Source organism: Oryctolagus cuniculus, chromosome 4 (assembly GCF_964237555.1).
Source record: "Oryctolagus cuniculus chromosome 4, mOryCun1.1, whole genome shotgun sequence".
Classification (NCBI taxonomy): Eukaryota; Metazoa; Chordata; class Mammalia; order Lagomorpha; family Leporidae; genus Oryctolagus; species Oryctolagus cuniculus.
In genome coordinates, this window is record NC_091435.1 from 137,664,155 (window position 1) to 137,686,557 (window position 22,403).

The 22,403-nt window shown below is 40.0% G+C and overlaps 1 pseudogene; it reads right to left on the minus strand.

Moving 5' to 3' along the window:
- Nucleotides 1-16,498: 16,498 nt before the first annotated feature.
- Nucleotides 16,499-17,155, minus strand: LOC100338919 (cytosolic iron-sulfur assembly component 2B pseudogene; annotated as a pseudogene).
- Between the last annotated feature and the right edge of the window lie 5,248 nt (nt 17,156-22,403).

The window sequence follows — 22,403 nt, forward strand, 5'->3', positions numbered from 1 at the left end:
TCAACCCAAATGTCCATCAACTGAAGACTGGATAAAGAAACTATGGGGTATGTACACAATGGAATACTATACATGAAACCCTGTCGTTTGCAGCAAAATCGATGAAACCAGAAAACATCATACTTATTAAAATAAGCCATTCCAAAAAGGCCAAATACTATATGTTCTCCCTGTGTGATAACCAATAGAACACCAAACAGGTAATCTGTAGAAGAGAAGCTGACACCTTGAGATGCAATGACTTTGAACAACCCTTGTCTCAACAGCTGAAGAACAGTTTTGTTTTCATACTATTTTGTTCATACTATTTGTAGAGTTAATGGTATGTGTATAAAGTTAATTGAAAATAAGCCGGCGCCGCGGCTCAATAGGCTAATCCTCCGCCTAGCGGCGCCGGCACACCAGGTTCTAGTCCCGGTCGGGCCATCGGATCCTGTCCCGGTTGCCCCTCTTCCAGGCCAGCTCTCTGCTGTGGCCCAGGAGTGCAGTGGAGGATGGCCCAAGTGCTTGGGCCCTGCACCCCATGGGAGACCAGGAGAAGCACCTGGCTCCTGCCATCGGATCAGCGCGGTGCGCTGGCCACAGCGCGCCAGCTGTGGCGGCCATTGGAGGGTGAACCAACGGCAAAGGAAGACCTTTCTCTCTGTCTCTCTCTCTCTCACTGTCCACTCTTCCTGTTAAAAAAAAGAAAAAAAAGAAAAAAAGTTAATTGAAAATAAATCTTAGTAAAAAAATAAGAATGGGGATAGGAGAGGGAGGAGGAACAAGGATGGGAGTGGAGGGGGGTGGTACCATGGGAAGAATCACTATGTTCCTAAAGTTGTATTTATGAAATGCATGAAGCTTGTATTCTTTAAATAAAAGTTTTCTGGGGGAAAAAATTGAAGAAAGCAAGAATTGCCTGTGTTTATGGGATTGGAAATTGGGGGACCCTATAGATGAAATTGGAAACGGCATTTCCAGAATCACCCTATAGAGCATGAGTGATTGGAAACAGCAGGGAAAAGGAGAGAAAGCAATGCAAGAAGGTTTGAAAACTGTTAACTTGCACTTGCCAGAGAATTGCATTTCTATTAAGAGACAGATTGTGATATTAAAAGGGAAATAATCCAGAAGGAAATGGGGAGAACTGTTTGGGGCCGAGGGAGGTTAAGAGGGCAGAAAAATATTGTCCAGGACAAAATGTCCAGCAAGGACTCACTGGTAACTTGAAACTAAAATGCTTGAGTCAACCTCCAAGAAAAGAATACGGAAGATCAAAGAATAATAAAGAATGCACTCAAAGTATTTATAGGGTCCAGTGCTGTGGCACACTGTCTTAAAGCCTCAGTCTGCAGTGCTGGCATCCCATATGGGCACCGGTTCAAGTCCTGGCTGCTCTGTCTCCAATCCAGCTCTCTGCGATGGCCTGGGAAAGCAGTAGAAGATGGCTCAAGTCCTTGGGCCCCTGCATCTACATGGGAGACCCGGAAGAAGCTCCTGGTTCCTGGCTTCAGATCGGTGCAGCTCTGTCTGTTGTATCATCTGGGGAGTGAACAAGCAGATGGAAGACTTCTCTCTCTCTCTCTTTCTCTCTCTCTCTCTGCCTCTGCCTCTGCCTCTTTGTAGCTCTGCCTTTCAAATAAATAAATAAATAAATCTTTTTAAAAAAAAAGTTTATAAAGACATAGGAAAAATGTTCTGAAAATGTTTGCAGTAATAAAAATATGTTCTGAATACATTTTGTTATGTATGAATATTTATCTCCATCTATTTATTTATCTACCTACCTACATTTATCTACCTATATAGATAGAGAAAGACAATATACAAAAATATATGTTCATAGTAAAAAGGAAAAAACAACCAAAATATCCGTTACTTTGTCTATATGGTGAATATATGGCAAATTATATTCTTTATATTTTGTATAGTCTTCCAGTTTTTTATGATTAGTACATATAATTTTGTAGAAAATATTTATTTGAAGAGTTATAGAGAGGGAGAAACAGAGAGAGATCTTCTATCCACTTGTTTACAACCCAAATAGCCGCAACAGCCAGGTCTGGGCCAGGCAGAAGCCAGGGGCCAGGAGCTTCTTCCAGGTCTCCCTCATGGGTATAGGGGCCCAAATACTTGGGCCATCTTCCCCTTTTTCCCAGGGGCATTAGCAGGGAACTGGATCGGAAGTGGAGCAGCTGGGACTGGAACTGATATCAGAAATGATCCCCTAAAATGTATACAAAAATGTGGCCCCTTAAAGTCCCCCAGAGCGCCATCTGGGGTGCCATATATGTTACCAGAATTTGGGGTGCCATACAATATCACCATACACTTATTAATAAATCCCCAATATTAATAAGCCCAATAGGGTTCTTGCCTAATAGTTAGAGAAGAATTCTAAATACCGGCGCAGATAAACGAGGCAGCATGGTACATTTTAAGCTTTTATTTAGTGAGAAAGATGCACAGAAGAGTGAGAGCTTTATCTAAGAGAGAGAGAGGTAGATCTGGGTTCATACAGAGTACCAGGAACCAGCCACGTGGAGGAGCTTCTAGGCCAGGAAGCCTAGGGCGGGTGGCCACGTGCCCTGGAGGTACAGGGCTGCAGCCAGCCCCCTGCTAGTTAGAGGCCAGGACAAAGAAGAAGAGAGAGATTGAACACATCGTGTCCCAGGCTTTTAACCCACCTCCAAAGGGGAGTAGTTAATTAACCTGATTTGCTGATGGGCACTCAGGTGTGGCCAGGTAGGGGCATGAGGTCACACAGAGGTGTGGTGAAGGCGTGGACTTCCAGCTCACAAACCTAATCGATTTTAACCTGTATGCCTGCCTACTTCAGAACCAGCACCCACATGGGATGCCTGCATCACAAGTGGTGGTTTAGCCCACTATGCCACATCACAGGCCCCACGTATGAGTGCTATAAAAAGAAAAGAAAAAAGGAAATAGAAAAATAAAACAATCATAAAACTAGTGGTATTAAACATGTGAGGAGTTGGATGGGTTAATAGATAGCAGATCCCAATGGAATTTGGGGTGTAAAGTATTTGCTTCCTTCCCCAAAACATTATCTTTAGCAAGAACGAACAGCCTGCCCTCCTTCCCTCAGACTCTCCAAATTTACCATGAGAATAACAAGGGAGCTCTGAGCTCACAGCTTATGGTGAAAACAAGTTATCTCTCCCACCTTAGCAGGCCAGACAGGATGGAGAATTGTAAATAAGATCTTTTGATGGTTTTTGTCCCCACCTGGTAACTGAATGTCAATCTGATTGTCAAGATTTTTTTTTTCTTCAAAATTATACTTAAAGCTGACTGCCACCATTCCCTTTGCGGTCTCCTCTCTTGGGAGCCCCCTCCAAGCCACTCTGGCTGGAGGTCCTCCATTCTATTAGATACTTTTTAATCTCTACTGTCCACTTGGAAATTCTTCTTCCGTTTGAGACAAAGAACCGAGGTAACAATAATTTCTCTGCCGCCATTTTCCCATAACAATAAGACATTTTCAGCATAAATATCTCTGAGAATGAGATCTTTTTTCAGCAGTATTAATACTGATAAAAATCACTTTTCACAAAAGTCCACTGAGGTTCAATGCAAAAATCAGTTATTCCAAGTCTACCTCATTCTAGTTATAAACCGTGAGATATTTCTTCTCACGTTCCTACTATAATCCAGCTTCAATAATACAGGACTGCCCTATTTAATTAACTCTACTTGTCAAACATTAGAACTGAGTCTTCAATTTTAATTTTATTATTTAATACAGGTTGGCAGCATCTTGTCCCTTAACCTCTGACAAAAAAATCTATATCAAATATAGGAAGAGTCTCAAGCTGAAAAACAGACACTTTTATTAAATCTAGAACTAAGCAACCTAATTTGTTAGGTCAAATGTAATTACAATATAAAAACAAGTAAATAAACTGATTGTGTCTACACCAAGAGACATCTTCATGCTGACATTAACTATAATCAGACTGAAGTAGAATACAGTGGGCAGTCCGCCAGACATAAGATCTAGCATTCCTTTGAAATTGGTCAGTGGTTTTCCTTCTCAGTCATTTGGAAGAACGCTGATTGGATTACTCCAAATGATTTGAAACATTCCTTTCTTCTAATGAGGACTCCCTGAGAGCTCCTGGAGACAGATGAAAACCTGCGTGATCCATGTGATGTTAGAGACAAAGAGAAAGGACAGCGAGAAGGGCAGAGGAGAGCTCTAGCCTCTGTAGCATTTGGAAGGGTGGTAGCTCAGGCACTGTGTACTTGTCTGTGATGTCTCAGCCCAGTGGAAATGCTTGGTCTCCTGGTCCTATGTCCAGAAAGTGGTGGCCAGGTCAAGTTTGAAACCAGCTTAGAATGATTCAGACTATTACACAAATTGACTCTCCTTTCTCTCTTACAAGCTCCCCTGAGTCTGGAAGGCAGCCTGCATAGCATTTTGGAAACAACACAGGCTTTAGAACTAGACAGGCTCAGGTATAAATCCTAGTGACACCACATGTAATCACCCTGTGGCCTTAGACCAGTCAGGAACCGCTTGGAACCTGAATCTGCTCAACTGTAAAAGAGGGGTATGAGAGCCTGCCTTAGGGGAGAACTGGGAGAATAAAGTGAGCCAACATCATATAAATATTACTGCAAATAGCAGCAAATTGCTGTGTAACAAAAGTACTGTATTCATCATGTTTTCCAAAGAAACAGAACCAAAGGTTCTGAGTAGAGAGAGATGGAGATAGATTCAGGGTCAGGTATAGGTCTAGACACAGAGACTTTGGAGGCTGAGAAGTCACAAGACCCACAGTCAGTAAGCTTGAGATCCAAACACAGCTGGGTTTCACTTGAAGTCCAAGGCCAGAACAAGACCAAAATCCCAGCTCAAAACTCCAACAGCAGAGTCAGCCTTTGTTCTTCTATCCAGGCCTGGGTGAAGAGGGGCACTGTGCTTTACTGACTACTGATTCAAATGTTAATCTTACCCAAACAAAATCTTCAGGAACACAGCCCAGAGCATTTGCTCAAATATCTGGGAACCCGGTGCCAGTGAAGTTGACACATAGAATCAGCCACCACAGCTACAAAATCTCAGTGGTTTGTGAAGAGTACTCATCCTTCTTAGTCCAGTGGCTGAGGCGTGGTCTCATGACAATGACAAAAGAACATGCCCAGCTCCCAAGCATCTGCTCGCAACCTGTCTTCTTACCTAAAGCAAGTCTCATAGCAAGCCCCAAATTAACAGAACATAGAAATATACCCACTTCTAGTAGAAGAAAATGCAAAGTCTGGGGCCAGCGCTGTGGCAATGTGAGCTAAGCCTCCACCTCAGGAATTGGCATCCCATATGGGCGCCAGTTCATGTCCCGGCTGCTCCACTTCCAATCCAACTCTCTGCTATGGCCTGGAAAAGTGGCAGGAGATAGCCCAAGTGCTTTGGCCCCTGCACCCACACGGGAGACCTTGAGGCCCACGGCTTTGAATCTCCCCAGCTCCAGCCGTTGTGGTATTTTGGGAAGTGAACCAAGGGATGGAAGATCTTTCTCTCTGTCTTTCCCTCTCTCTGTCTGTAACTCTACCTTTCAAATAAATAAATAAATCTAAAAAGAACGAACGAACGAACGAACGAACGAACGAAAGAAAGAAAGAAAGAAAGAAGGAAGGAAGGAAGGAAGGAAAGAAAGAAAGAAGGAAAGAAAGAAGAAAGGAAAGGAAAGGAAAGGAAAGGAAAGGAAAGGAAAGGAAAGGAAAGGAAAGGAAAGGAAAGGAAAGGAAAGGAAAGGAAAGGAAAGGAAAGGAAAGGAAAGGAAAGGAAAGGAAAGAAGGAAGGAAGGAAGGAAGGAAGGAAGGAAGGAAGGAAGGAAGGAAGGAAGAAAGAAAAAGAAAATGCAAAGACATAGAGCTAAAGACTTGAATACAGAGAATGGGCACAATAACACAACTGACTATGGGAACCTGGTGTCAGCACAAGCTGGACATTGAGTAAATTTTAGTTGTCTGTGTTTCCCACTCTCCCCAAATCAATTCCACTTGCCACTTTCCTATCTGTCTTTGCTATGTACTATTCTGAATAAAAACATAATATTTTTTTAAGAATTAAGATAATGCTTTCAGTAAAAACACAAAACAAAATAAAATGCTCTTTCACTTTATTTGGGAAGGTTTCATGCACTAGGCAAACTGCTGCTTTAACCGACCCATGACACCTGTTAGTTCATATCCCTTAGCAGATTTACAACCAATTAGGAATGCATAATGCAGCTAAGTAATTTACATTGTATTCTTCAGTGTGCCCCACTATACACTTGCCTATGTTGAATTTCACCTGCTGTTACTGAGCTCAATTAACTATGTTTGTTCCACAATTATCTAATCTATTTAGTATGTTCTGGGAGTCTTTAAAGATCCTTTCTCATCTTTGCCCAGACTAAATAATTTATTAGCTGGTACATTAACCAGCATGCCATTCAACCCTGCCTGTCACGAGAGTTCTTTGAAAATATGAACATTTCAAGTCCCAGTGTAGAAGGCGAGGATGTTGTACAATTAATTTCTTTTCATGCTGTGACGTGCCTTTTTCTTGTCCTTGCTTTACTAATCTCTCAACTCATTTTTAATCCATAATAGGATTTTACATCATACTGCAATAGTGCCAGTTTCTTTGTATACTGCTTTATGGAACAAATATGAAGATTTTATCCTAATGCCAAATCACAGTTAATACCTTGAGGCAATGTGGAAATCACTCATAGAGAACTGAAGGATTCATATGGAATTTTAATCCTTAGAAACCACTGTTCAATATCAGGATGTGCATTTAACTCTTAAGATGTCTTGTTTTTAAAGAACATTATTTTTTTCCATTTCTAGTGACTTTTAGATGTGGAATGGACATGTTGAGGCACTTTATTTCACTTTAATTATCACCTAATTTTTACTGATAACTTCATTTTACAATTAAAAAAAAAAAAAACACCTGAGGTTAAATGACTTTAATGGATTTGATCAGGGTTACCAGGATCCAAAAAATAGTGCAAAGAAGTGAACCCCTTATGGCTCATTTTGAATTCTTGTTGTTTCCCCTAAGCTTCACTTAGAAGGGCAACATCATTCAGTTCTATTCTACAATTTTTTTTTTTTAAGTCAGAGTTACACAGAGAAAGGAAAGGCAGAGAGAGTGGTCTTCCATCCGCTGGTTCACTCCCCCAATTAGCCGCAATGGCGGAAGCTGTGCCAATCCAAAGACAGGAGCCAGGAGCTTCCTCCGGGTCTCCCACACAGATACAGGGGCCCAAGGACTTGGGCCATCTTCTACTTCTTTCCCAGGCCATAGCAGAGAGCTGGATAGGAAGTGGAGCAGATGGGTCTCAAACCAGTGTCTTTATGGGATGCCGGCACTTCAGGCCAGGGCGTTAACCCACTGTGCCACAGCACTGGCCCCTATTCTACAATTCTTAATAATAAATAAAATGTAGGCTGGCACCGCGGCTCACTAGGCTAATCCTCCGCCTAGCAGTGCCGGCACACGGGGTTCTAGTCCCGGTCGGGGTGCCAGATTCTGTCCCGGTTGCCCCTCTTCCAGGCCAGCTCTCTGCTGTGGCCCGGGAGTGCAGTGGAGGATGGCCCAAGTGCTTGGGCCCTGCACCCCATGGGAGACCAGGATAAGTACCTGGCTCCTGCCATCGGATCAGCGCAGTGCGCCGGCCGCGGCGGCCATTGGAGGGTGAACCAATGGCAAAGGAAGACCTTTCTCTCTGTCTCTCTCTCTCACTGTCCACTCTGCCTGTAAAAAAATAAATAAATAAATAAAATGTCTTATCTTCCTACAGCAACCATTATGCTTAGTGAAATAAGCCAGTCCCAAAAAGACAAATACTGTGTGTTTTCCCTGGTTTGTGGTAATTAATATACACAGCATAAAACATGTAATGTATATCAGCAAAATTGACATTTTCAGATTTCATTGTTGTTTACAGCCCTTGTCTTTACTCTTAAAGAACAGTGGTTTTTCTACTTACTACTTGTTGAATTCTTTATTTGGTAGAGGGTTATGCATGTGATTGTAAAATAAACTGAAAGTATGTCATTGTAAAAATAAAAGAAAAAATAAGAAAGGAAGGAGGAGAGAATTGAATGGGAGTGAGGGCAGAAAGGATAGGGTAGGAAGTATCATTATGCAATTAAATCAGTATATATGAAATACTTGAAATTTGTTTCCCTTATACAAATTTTTAAAAAATTTTAATACTGAAAATTTATTGAATTTCCAAAACAAAGCAACAGAACAAACAACACTTTTTTTTTTTCAAACTGTATTCTCTCCTTTAAATAAAAATATATGATTTAGTATGGGAGTTTTCCCCTTCTCATTTTGAAAAACAATCCTTCAAAATATTCAAAATCATTTCATATGAAATATCTTCCACATTCAGGTCTCCAAATTCATTAGGTCTTTCTCTCTCACACACTATACACTGTCTGCAAACATTTGTGGTCACATATCCTTACCAGTAAAAATATTTCACATATTTATCCTCAATGTAAGTATATTGATATCTAAATCATTTTCATGGGCTACTATGATCTTTGTGTTAGACTTTCATAAGGCTAACATCATTTTTTTTTAGGAAACAAACAATTGGAAGTTTAAATATCGCTTACTCCACCTCAGTATGAGAGTAAAGGTAGTTAGACACCAGTGCTGAATTATATAACCTTTGAGACCTTCAATAGTATCTTATTTGCCTCTGACTCTTAACCTAGCACAGAACTAGAACATCTGAAGCATTTAATTGAGGCGTATTAGATTGATAATGAATGATGAATGACAGAGAGAAAAGATCAAAGCTAAGCTTTTGTTGTGCTTTCTTAACTCCAGAATAATACCTTTCGCAAAGCCACCTGAGATCTTAGATCTTTCCCCAGACAACATGGAGTTTTCCCATAAACGAATCTACCTTCCTATCACCACACCCGAATCCCCATTGTAAGATGCAACCAGCGCTGGCATCAGACTTCATGATTTGAATTTCAGCTGTGTCACTGGCTAACTTCATGACTCCGTACAAATCACTCCATCCCTCTGAGGCCCCTTCTCATCACTTATAAGGAGGGATTGGAACAGGTGATTATGAATAACCCTTACACTACCCTGATGTACATAGAAGAATGCTTATGATTTTTTTTCTAAACACAAAAATCCAAAAACAACTTTGAATGTATATAATCCAAGATTTATACAAACATATTCAAAAAAATTATTTGAATTAGTTCAGTATTATACTGAGAAAAAAATCTGAAAGTTGTTCTATCTCTGCACACTCCCAAGCAAAAAAGCGAATGATTTTCAGAGGTGAGTAGGGACTCAGTTTGGCTTGACATTTTGCTGGATCCAGAGTAAGCTTTGTAAGTATAGCATCCTAAGTTCCTCTTACATAACCCTTATGTCTATAATTTCCAAATTCTGTTACCTTGAAGTTTACCTTAGTGGTAGAATCTGAGGATGGGTAAAGACAATTCAGTTAATGCTAAAGAGTAATGCAATAAGAACCAGGGTCATACATTTCCCTGTCCTGGTCTGGTACTTACTGGTCAGGGAATGGATGCAACTCGATTAAATTTGTGGAAATGCAATTGCAGGAAAAAACAAATAAAGGAGGTCAGGAAGGAGAGAATAGCTGAAAAATTCTACTTTAGAAAAAATATCATTTATTTATATAATTGTATGTATCATATATAAACCATTCTGATTGACATACATTATATCAAAATATTGCCTCTTGAGATTTTATCATTCATGTGAATGATTGAAATGTTATGCCATATCAATAAAAAATTCTGCCATCAAATGACAACCTTCCATCAGATTTGCCCTTTATTTCTTGAATTAGATTTATTTGTTTTCTCAGAAATAAGCACTCTTATCAGAGACCGAAGCAGTCACAAGAAAAAGAATGTTTAAATAGTCTGGAGTTTCAAAAAGCAAGCTTCTGACCTCCCTATAAATATTGCTTTAAGGAAAATAGTCACATAGAGATATATGCAAAATCAAAGAGGGTAAACTTTAATGTGTATTCAGCAGGACCAAAATAGAATCCTTAATTTTTTTTCCCATTATTGAAATGGTTTGCTTAAGGAAATTCCACATGTTCTACGTGAGAAGCGCTATTCTCTGGACAAGCTCAGGGACAATAAGTAGATTGGACAAAATTTCTCCTGGCTTAAATGTCACATCCTTCGAAGGAACAGTTCTATTGCTTTTCTCCTGAATCTATTACAGTGCTTTCCACCAGAGATGTGAGATCCAGGGCAAGGTGACCCCAAAGCCAACATCTGAGAACCTTCTATAGGTCGAATGTGTTCCACACATCACTGAGTGTGGACAGGACAGCATGATCCCTTTTTTACAGCTGAAGTAATTGAAACCCGGGAAAGCTAAATTACTTGCCCAAAACAAGATTGCTGGCAAGTGGCAGAGGTCTGTTTATGCCATAGTTAACTATAACATGCTAATCTAGGATAATGTGCTGATATTACAGTTTGGTTTACATCTCAGCTATGGTGGAATAAAATATAAATTATTCTAGATTCTTCTGCTAGCTTATACAAGTTTAATCTCTCTATGATTAACTTGGCTTTGCATTGTGGGTATTTATTATTATTTAAAATGGAAGGCAAGCTCTTTTTCTCTAAAAACAAATTTAACAATGCTGTAATTCCTTGATTAATTATAAACATTCAAAAAGTTTAAAACTAAGAAAAATGAGTTATCCAGTTGCATAAAGAAATCTACTACAGTAATAGCTTTCTCCTTGCATGCTTACAGTGTTTTTATATGAATCATCTCATTAATTATGACATCTTTCTGTAAAACCTAATTACCACATTTCATGATTAGTCATGGCTTTCAAAGGCAGCTCTTTCAAAGCTAGTTCATCCAATGCATCTACAGAAGGAGACAAAGGTTAATTCCTCCATCTTGGCCTTAGCAAAGGCTTTTCATTAAAAAAAAAAAAGAAAGAAAAAAAAAAAAAGGACAGAAAGTATGTGTTCTAGGTGATTATATACAGTAATTCTAACCCATTTCTACAGTGTAGTGACTTTTCATTAAGAAATTTTTTTTTTCCATTCTAATACTACTGCCTTCTCAGTTCTTCCTCCTCATTTTGCTTAAAGAAAATTAGGATAGATTCTAGAATCACAATCAAGCTAATTTCTCCACCATCCTCATGGCATACATCATGTACAAACATGTACGAACACACATATTTCTACTTACTAATTTGTTTATTCATCAGAAATGCTACAACAATAGGCCTTTCCTAACTAAAGCTTGGTGATTATGCAAGGACAGGTAAGAAGAATTTGTGTCATTTTCACTGGGATTCTACAAGCTTTGAATTTCTTAGAAATTTCTTTCCTTGAAAACTAGTGAATAAATTATGTGGGGGAAAAATGCAGCTATTCATTCCTTTAAATGTAAGTTGACTAGTAATTAGATTCTGAATTTGATAATGAAATTAGCCCCAGGAAATTTCACATATACTCATCTCATTCAGCATGTCCTTACCTAGCTGAAGCATAAATTTTCATGGTGTTTAATAGATACACACTGCAAAAATGAAAAAGGGAAAGAAGGAGAGCTCTGTAGAGTCTCAAACAAACAAAAATGACACTAAGATCCACCCAAAATGCACAATCGTGGCCTCACCGTTGTGGCTTAGAGCTTTCTGGAATACGGAGCTTCTTTTAGAATGTCCAAATGGCCCCATTTACTCTTCCAAAGCCTGTTCAACTACACCTTTGTGCAGTTATAGTTGTGAGAACACAATGTTTCTGCACCACCTTATTATCATGCAGATGACCGCATAGATGTAGATTACCCACACTGATACCAACTCATCAAGTAACGTCCGCTCTTAATTATGAAAACCTTATTCTACCATTTCCCAAAAAGCTGTCATGTGCTTGTAAAGGAGTCTTAGAGGAAAGAATACAATCCAAATTGGAAATGACAATCATACCTGGGCTGCCAGCTTCTCTCTTAGATGAGAAAGTTGTACATGTAGAAAAATCTTTACTATTTCTCTTTCAGACACTTACCAAATAGGATATTAAAGAGATGTCCATCACTTCTCGGCCTTTTGGCTAAGATCAAGTGTGTGTAAAGAGATATCCAATAAGAACACAGAACTTGACCCACTTGTGAGTATTTATTGTTGTGATGATCAACAATGAGTTCACTAACTATGAACTACTTTACCCTACATGTAGCAAATATTTCTTGGTGGAACTCTATCAACTTTCCTAAAACATGTTCGGGGTATGTTAAAAGTTTATGGAAAATGAAATTAAAACATAATGTACACTTTCCCCAACCTTGTTAAAGGATAGTCATATTGGGGTGCTGTAACAAAAAGTGTAACAAAAGTGTAGCACAAGTACAGAAACAAAGTCTGGACTGCTTGCACAACATAAATGTATCGTCTCATAGCTCCAGAGGCTGGAAATACAAAATCAGGGAGTTGTCAGGTTTGGCTCCTTCTGAGGACCATGAAGGGAGATTTATTCCAGGACTCCTTTCTTGGCTTACGCATCTTCTCTGCCCAATTTTCTCTTTTTTATGAGGACACCAGTTTCATAGGACTAGAACTCCCAAATAATGCCATTTTGGGTTTTTTTTTTAATTTGTTTGTTTGCTTTGCTTTTTTTTTTTTCATTAATGTCATTTTGACTTGATTACTCAGAAGATTCTCTCTCCAAATCAGATTCCCTTCTGAGGCCATAGGAGTTTGGACTTCAATGTCCATACCAGGGAGGAAGACAAGTCAACTCATAATAAGATACTGCTACCTAAATACCATGTAGAGTTTAGACCAAATGTGCTGCATTTTATGCATAGTTATTGGGCTAGAGCACTGCCAAATTTTATAAGAGGCTGGGGCTGACACTGGAGATCCCAATAATATCAGAGACCAGTTTCTTTCCTCAAAAGCTAAGCAGTGTAAATGAGAAACTAGGTACATATGCAATGCACATGTGACAAATGGTAAGATAAAATTTTCTAAGTTTAATCACATGTTTCCACTACTTTGTGATTTACATTATATATTTACCAGTGGAAGAAAATCTGACCTGGTCAAGTAACTGCAGCAGCAACCACAGCGATGAATTACAATGAGTAGAGGCCAAGAACAAACAGAAAATCCACCCGGAAATTGCTTTTAGGTGTAATGGGCCTGTAAAAGAGCTCAGTGTACACTAATATCTCAACAGGACTGTGATGTCTGGTTTCTCTGCTCTGGATACTTGTGCTACACTTTTGCTAGTAAGTAATGCAACCACCAGTCATTACATAGGTTATTTTACTTGTTTTTTTTTTTTTTTCACAGCACTGAGAGATGTATTACAAATTTATAAATAAGGACAGTGAAGCTTAGTGGGCCTGGCCAAGGTTATACCTTAGTGGTATAACCACTATAAGGTCCCTTAGTGGACCTGGCCAAGGTTATACCACACCTTGGTAGTGAAGACAAGGCTAGATCTTGGACTTTCTACTTTTCTACATTAATCTGACTCTCATAAGGAAAAGGTAAGAGAGAAAACTGTATGAATAAATTTGCTTTGTATAGTTTGGCAACCAATCTGCACCTGGGCCAGGCAACTGTCTCATAATTGTGTTTTGTGGGCCAAAAGGCCTCTTGGTGAAAAACTGTAGGGAAATCCGAAGGGGAAAAAAAAAAACTTGAATTCTCTCCCAATATTATATCAGAAGCTATCTACTTATCTTTTTTTTCATGAAAAAATGTATGTATAAATTATATTACAGGCAGCCAGTTCAAAACTGGCATTTATGGGGTATACTTTGTGTTCCACAATGTCCCCAGAGTTTACAAATCCATTAATCCATTATCACAGTTCCATGCCTTCCTAAAACAGATTCCGCCTTGTAGGGTCTTATTCCTATAGACTGAAATGAGCAGACACAGAACCACAACAGTAGATGTGGCAGAGGGAGAAAAATACAGCAGGATAGTCACTGGAGTTGCTGAGTTTTCAAAGCAGAAGTCATGTCCCTTGGAAGACATTAGGTTATATTCCAAGATGACAGCAACAATCCCTCACATCTCCATGTCTTTCACAAATGTGTCTGTGTCCTGTCATCAAGAGGTGGTATCTACTTAACCCTTCAAGAAGCTGCGCCAGCCCTGCGTCTTAATTTTGACTATGGTAATATTTGAGTTTGGAATCTAGATCTTAAGAAAATTTGCAGCATCTACTCTTACCCTGTTGGAAGCTACACACCATGTAAAGAGTCTGAGGCTAGACCACTGAATGATACGTGACCATGTGGACAGAGAATGCTCCCAGCATTCCAGACATCCCATCAAGTCCCTGACATATGGGTGTAGGTAAGGCTATTGTGGACCTTCAAGCTCAGCCCAGCTGTCAGCTGAACGCAGCTCCCTCAGTAAGCCTAAGGAAAACCAGTAAAAGAACTCCTATGCCAACTCACAGAATCATGAGGGAGAGTAAGCGGTTGGTGTTTGAAACCACTAAGTTTTGGGTAAGTTTGTTACACAGGAATAGCTACCTGAAACACCTGAGATCTTTTCTGAAATATCCAATGCACCCTTCACTCTTTCCCTTGAACTTTGACACATTGCCTATCTTCTCAGGAATTAAGATTCATCGGGTGATAATCCATCATGGGACTCTTTCGTGTCTTCCCACTGTGAAGGCAATTAACCATGGAAGATTCCAGCTTTTGGTGAGCACCGTAATGAGTAGCATGAACAGCATGATAATTTTGAAGTTTATCAAACATGCACTCCATCTTTGTTGTAAAAAAAAAAAAAAAAAGAGAGAGAGAGCAAATTATTGCTTTACAGACTCACGAAAGGGGCCAGCATTATGGCTTAGCAGGTTAAGCCACCTCCTGCAGTCAATACTCTATATAGATGCCAGTTCAAGTCCCAGCTGCTCCACTTCCAATTCAGCTCCCTGCTAATGTGCCTCAGAAAGCAGCCAGATGGGAGACCCAGAAGAAGCTCCCAGCTTCTGGCTTCAATCTGGCCCAGCCCTGGCCATTGTGGCCATTTGGAGAGTGAACCAGCAGATAGAAGATCTCTCTGTCTCTCTCTCTCTGTAATTCTGCCTTTCAAATAAATAACATAAATGGGGCCTGCGCCATGGCTCACTTGGTTAATCTTTCGCCTGCGGCGCCGGCTTCCCATATGGGTGCCAGGTTCTAGTCCCGGTTGCTCCTCTTCCAGTCCAGCTCTCTGCTGTGGCCCAGGAGAGCAGTGGAGGATGGCCCAGGTCCTTGGGCCCTGCACCCGCATGGGAGACCAGGAGGAAGCACCTGGCTCCTGGCTTCGGATCGGTGCAGCGCACTGGCCGTAGTGGCCATTTGGGGGGTGAACCAATGGAAGGAAGACCTTTCTCTCTGTCTCTCTCTCTCACTGTCTGTAACTCTACTTGTCAAATAAGTAAATAAATAAATGAACCAAATAAATAACATAAATCTTTTTAAAAAAAAAGAATCACTAAAAGTGATTTGCATCTCACAACAAAAACTTAAAAATGGACTTGAATAGAGATATCTCCAAAAATGATAGACATATAGTCAATAAGCACATGAAATAATTCTTAACATCACTAATCACTGGGAAAATACAAATCAAAACCATAATTAAATACTATCTCACATTTGATATGATAATTTCCCCCCTCCCACCAATAATCACAGAAAATAAAAAATATTGACAAGAATGTAAAAAATTAGAAACCTTATACACTGTTGGTGAGAATGTAAAATGAGATAGCTCCTATTGAAAAGTATGACAGTCCCTCAAAAATTAAACATAGGATTTCCATATCATCCAGCAATCCTGCCTCTGGGTATATATACCCAAAAGAATGGAAAGCAGGGAACTAAACAGGTGTTTGTATGCCAGGATTCATACCAGTATTATTCAGAACAACCAAAAGGTAGAAACAGCTCAAATGTCTAAAGTAGGTGGTCAAGAAATATTTTTTAATGGAGGGTGAGTAGAGGGTGAATGGGTAAGAAGAAAGGAAAGAAGGAAAAGAAGAGAAAGAGGTCTTCCTCTAGTCCTAGCCTTCAGGACCACAGGTTTTTTTTTTTTTTCTTTTTTAATATCTATTTATTTCCATTTAATTGAAAGCAGAGAAACAAAAGGAAAGAAAGAGTATGTTCCCACACCCTGGTTCACTCCCTAAATGCTCACAACAGTTGGAGCTGGGCAAAGCCAAAGCCAGGAGCCAGTAACTCAGCCTGGATTTCCCACACAGGTGGCAGGGACCCAACTACTTAAGCAATCACTTGCTGCCTCCCAGACTGCCCATTATAAGAAGCTGGAGTCAGAAGTGGAGCTGAGACTGGACCCTAGGCACTCTGACACAACAAGTGGGCATCCCAAGCAGTGGCTTAACTGCTGCACCAAATCCCCAACTCCACTCTCAGTGGGAGATCTTAACTTTGTACAGTGTGCCTTTCTCCCCCCCCCCCCTTGGGAAACGAATATAAATTAAGGGTTTATTACAAAATGCAAAACATTAGTTTCTCACTCTCAATAATTGAACAAATGGCTGTGCACTCTGCACGGAGCTGGGGGCAGACGTGGTAAGTCGGGGCCAGCAGCCAGGTTCAGGAGCGAGCAGATAGGCACTAATTGACAACCTCCAGCAGGTGTGTATTCTCTAGCTGCCACCCGCTCCTTATCCGCAAGTTGCTTGTTCACCGCGTGCTCAGAGGCATGGGTCCCTGGAGTAATGTGCGCGTCCATCTTGACACGCTGGGGAAGGGACCGCAGAAGCTTGACCTTGATGGACAGGCCAATAAGGGTGGCCATGCTGCAGTGCGGAACAGTGGGGGTGAAGGCCACAGCCACTGTGCTCTCGGGGTCGCTGACCTGAACCCGGACTTGCTCTACTACGTTCAACTCCTCCAGGGTCAGCGGATGCTCCAGATCATTGATGGAGCGAATAAGATCGAAGATCTCGCGTGCGTCAATGCTATCCGGAACCTGCTCATCCTCCTCCCGCGCCATCACCGGCCGCTCCCCTGAGCGCTCGTAGATGAGGGGGTTAGCGTTCTCCAGGAGCACCCCCCCCCCGTGCTGCCACCCCCCACCATCGCGGGACTACTGCGCCCAGTGTGCCTTTCTAACACCCATCCCAACCAACACTGTGACCACAAAGCTCCCTGCCAGAAAAACAGTTAGTTCCACATATATACACATAACTGGTGAAATAAACAACATGCTCCTTACGGTTGGAAATCAGTCTATTTTCAATCAAGCTAGAAAAATGAATTGTAAATAAAAACAAAAATAAATAAATAATCTGCCATCAAAGAGCTCAATATCTATTAAAGAATTTCACACCATTGTATATGGTCACTGCTCAATATAATAGATACAGTAATAGTGGCATGTATGGAAATACAGGGAAAGCATCAGACCAAAGAATTGGGAAGCTAAAAGAGGAGATGGCACCTAAGTTCTATTTTTTAAATAATAATGTTAGGCCATCAGAAAAATGCAACTCAAAACCATAATGAGATTATACTTCATACCTGCTAGAAAGTCTAGAATAAAAAAGACAGATAACAATAGATATTGGCAAGAATATAGGGAAATTGGGACACTCATTTACTGTTGGTGGGAATTTATAATGGTGCAGACACTTTTGCAAATATTCTGACAGTTGCTCAAAAAATTAAACATGGACTTACCATTTAACACAGCAATTTCCCCTGTAGGTATATATCAAAGAGAAAATAAAACATTTGTCCAGCAAAAAAAAAAAAAGCATATAAATGTTAATGATATGCAAAAAAGTAGAAACAACCCAAATGTCAAACAATTGACAGAGAAATAAAAAGTGGTCTTTCCATACAGTGGAATACTACTTTACAATACAACAAAATGCTGATACATACTACAACATGGATGGACCTAGGAAACATTATGCTAAGTGAAATAAGCAATCACAAAAAAGCCACATGTTCTATTATTTATTTATATTAAATGTCTAAAATAGGTAAATCCATAGAGACAGAAAGTACATTAGTAGTTGCTAGGCGTTAGGGGAGGGGAGAGAGGAAATAAGTGCTAATGGATGTGAGATTTCTTTTTAGAGTGATGAAAATATTCTAAAATTGGCTACAGGGTGAGTATTTGGCCTAGTGGTTAAGTGGCCAGTTAGGATAATGTCCCAGGTTGGAGTGCCTGAGTTCTGTACACAGCTGCTCTATGACTCCTTCTTGCCAGTGCAGAATGTGGGATACATCACTGATGGCTCAATTAGGTGGGTTCCTGCCACCCATGTGGGAGACCTTGTTTGAATAACTGGCTCCCAGCTTTGTTCCCCTGGCCATCATGGACATTTGAAGAGTGAACCAGATAACAGGATCAGGATCTCTCTCTTTCTCTCTCTTTTTCTCTCTCTCTCTCTCACATAAATAAATAAAATTTATTATGATTATAGTAAAATTCAACACTTTAAATTAGTGACTCAGTGAATTTTATGAGATGTTAAGTATGTTTGAATATAACTTTAAACATTTCATGGGAAAATTGTGAAAAAATTCTAATACTTCATCTTTGGGTCAGGGAGCAGGTAGGGATGGTCAGGCAACAGCCAGAGAGAGTAACTCTAGCAGAGAGAAGAGCATTGTCCAAGGCCTAGAGGTATGAACTAGCACACTGTACTGAGGGATTTGTGAGAAATTCAGTGTGGTTTCAGGAAAGGGTGCCAAATGTGGCGTGGTCAGAGCTGAGGCTGGAAAGGGGTTAGCATCTTTGGTTGAGGAATTTGGAATTTGTCCTGAAGGTTTTAAGGAAGAGGGTAAATTAAACTTTAGAAATAATTCTGTGGCAGCGTGGGATGAACTGTTGTGGCAGAGAGAGGACAGGCTGAGAGGGGCTATCCCAGAACTCTGGTAACCTGACACACTGCAGCTAGGTTGGACAACAGGGAATGCATTTGAAGCCTAGTTACTAGAAAGCCAAAAAGAGTTCAAAGGTCACTAATGACTGTATGATTTCAAAGTTAAGAGAATGGCTAGGCACCGGTACCAGTTTTACTTTTCTGATAAAAACCAGTAAGAGGGGCCTGCATTGTGGTGAAGTAGGTAAAGCTACCACCTGTGGTGCCGGCATCCCATAAGGGTGTCGGTTCGAGACCCGGCTTCTCCATTTCCCATCCAGCTTTCTGCTATGGCCTGGGAGAGAAGTAGTTCTTGGGCTCCTGCACCCACGCGGGAGACCCCGAAGTTGTTCCTGGCTCCTGGCTTCTGAATGGCTCAGCTCTGGCTGTTGCGACCATTTGGGAAATGAACAGGCGGATGGAAGACCTCTCTGTCTCTCTGCGCTTCTGACTCTCTGTAACTGCCTTACAAATCAATAAATAAATATATCTTTTTAAAAAAAATGGTAAGGAACATCTGGGTGTAGAGTCCATGAAAATGCACCACTCAGATTTCCTGCTGCAGAGAACTTCATTGACTGGAGGCACCAAGTGCCCTGTGTCCACTGCTTCTCCCAGGCCGCTCTCAGCGAACCACTGATGCAGTAGGAATCTGAGTGAATACTTAGAAGAGGGACCCCTCTGATAGGAGACTTCGGCTCAAGGGCTTGTTGCTGAAACTGTTAGAATCACACAGCAGTTTGAAGCTCAGTCCATCAAATTCTCTGTTCTTTCTTTCTCCTTCATGGAGGTCAGATCTAGGGCAGTTGGACAGCTTGTTAAGATTCCCTTAGCTTTTTCCCCTTACAACTGTTTCCTCCAATGAATTTTTTGCAATCTAGTTCCAAGTTGGTATCTGCTACTTAGTGGATCCAAAACAACTGATGAGAAAATGAACTGAAAATATTGATCTTTATTCCCTTAGTCTATTTTTTATGTTTTACACTGAAATTCAGCATTGATTGAAAAACATTTTTTGATCATCTATAATACAATGATCCAAAGAACAACTAAAATCAAATACTAAAAAGAATGTTTTGGCTATAGTCGTTTTCCAGAGTTCTATGATTTTACATGTTACTGATTTGGCCTTGGTTCAGTACACTTTCTGCAGTATAGAGGAATATTGGCTACCACACTAAAACATCGTATAATACTAAGGGGAAGAAAAACAACTATTAAGTTAAGGTTGTCCCAAATGTTTTAATTATATTTTCAGAAAGAAAAGACCAAAAGACAATAACACACAGGAATGTTGATCTCTGAGTGATAAAATAATGGGTTATTCTTCAAGTTTGTTAAATTTTAGTTATATTTTCCTGAATTTCTGAACTAATCTTTTGGTAATGAGTAAGACTTTTATTTTTTAAAATTACCAATCGAAAGAGCTAAGCCTTTTGAAGGCAGATAAGAAAAAGTTATTTTCTCATCTCAGAAGCGTTGTCTAGACTCTTTTAGTGTGTTGCCATGGGAATGAAAATAAAAATAAGAATTGTTATAATTTTCAAAAACCTAGAAAGAGCCATATATAGTGTTTGATGTCCTAGATTATCTGAATCATTTCTCTGCAGTTTGATGTAAATGTTTTTATAAGTTGTGTCATTAAAAGTAGGATTGAGATTTCATCCATATAATCTATGTCGGAAACCATGAGAAAACATCCTTTTAATGCAGGAATTAACACATACATCATGTTCATATGCTCATTAACATGGAAAGAATATTTAAAAAGAACATAATTCTGGAAAGAGAAAATTTAGGGACAGCAATGTCTGTGCCTGATGTATGTTTCATATTCTTCTTGCTACACTCCCACTTTTTGGGGGAGTGGGGGTCTTTTTCAGAAAACCCTATCCGCTTATCCTGGAAAGAAAGTCAAATGTGTCACATGTATGTACCTGGAAGATAAAAAGTAAATACCATTACAATTTTATCCTCGGGAGATTTCATTTTGCTTGCTTCATTATGTCTACAGCAAGCTAGTCACTCAACATTTGTGCTGTTTGATTTCTCAACCAGAAGCCAGTCAGGAATAAAATAAAAATTCTTTATAACTCTTGGCAACACCCAGAACAGCCATTCAAATAGAACTCCAGATTAAAAGATGCACCAGCTAGAGAGAAATGAAGATTACCATCCAAGAAGTCTGTAGCCAAAAGACATTAAAGACCAGGAATAATAGCATTATTAGAAATATGGAATCATTCTGCTTCCTTTAGAGGAGACTAATTTTTTTAGAAAAGAATGTTCAGCAGGAAATACGAAGCTCACAGCCAAAAGCTCTAAGTTTAACCTCTTTCTGTCATTGACTTTGAGCAAAGATTGGTGAGTGGATGGCTGTCAGCATACATCAAAAGCCATTTGATTCTGGGATAATATTAAGAAGGGAATAAATATGGAGAATATTGAGTCATTGAATCTGTTCTGGAGTAGTCTTTTATGCATATCTGTGCATTTAACTAGTATTCTCATTCTCAAATTGGTACATTAAAAAAAACTTCAATACACAAAAGGAGCACAACTTGAAATGTAAGTAATCTCATTTCACAGCACAGAGCAACAAAAAACTAAAGCAGGCCATCTTACAAGGTTCTCTCCTAATTACTCACGTGTACTATAACAATGTCAGACTGAGAATGAGAGCAAGACAAACTCTCATTCTCAGACCTACTCCCCTAGCTGTGCTCACCAATGCAAGTAAACTGAACCCTCTTACCAACTTCAAGAAATTATTTGCACTTTGAATAATAAATTAGCATAAAGTGTTTTGAACAACATGAAGCATTATTCAAAATAAAGATGATGATTATTTCTCACTACAGTAAATGATTAATGTATAGCACGTGGAAAAGGTGGCTCCATATCCCAACAGTAAAGGCTCACAGTGGTTCACTTGGTTAATCCTCTGCCTGTGGCGCTGGCATCCCATATGGGCATTGGGTTCTAGTCCCAGTTGCTCCTCTTCCAGTCCAGCTCTCTGCTGTGGCCCAGGAAGGCAGTGAAGGATGGCCCAGGTGCTTGGGCACCTGCACCCAATAGGAGACCAGGAGGAAGCACCTGGCTCCTGGCTTCGGATCGGCACAGCTCTGGCCATTGCAGCCATTTAGGGGGTGAACTAACAGAAGGAAGACCTTTTTCTCTGTCTCTCTCTCTCACTGTCTGTAACTCTACCTGTCAAATAAATAAACAAAAATCTTTAAAAAAAATAGTTGGGGGCCTAGGTCAGAAAGAACAAGATAGAACACAGCCTCTCTCTCTCTTCTTCCCCTCTCTCTCACTCACACACACCCATACTTCACCCTTAGTCAGACAACTATACAGAACAAGTTGGGTAATAAAAGGAAGAATATTACTTAAAAGCAAATTGAATATGCTTTAATTCATTAAGGAAAAAATTCCAAGCACTTCATGTTCTTAGTATTTAATAG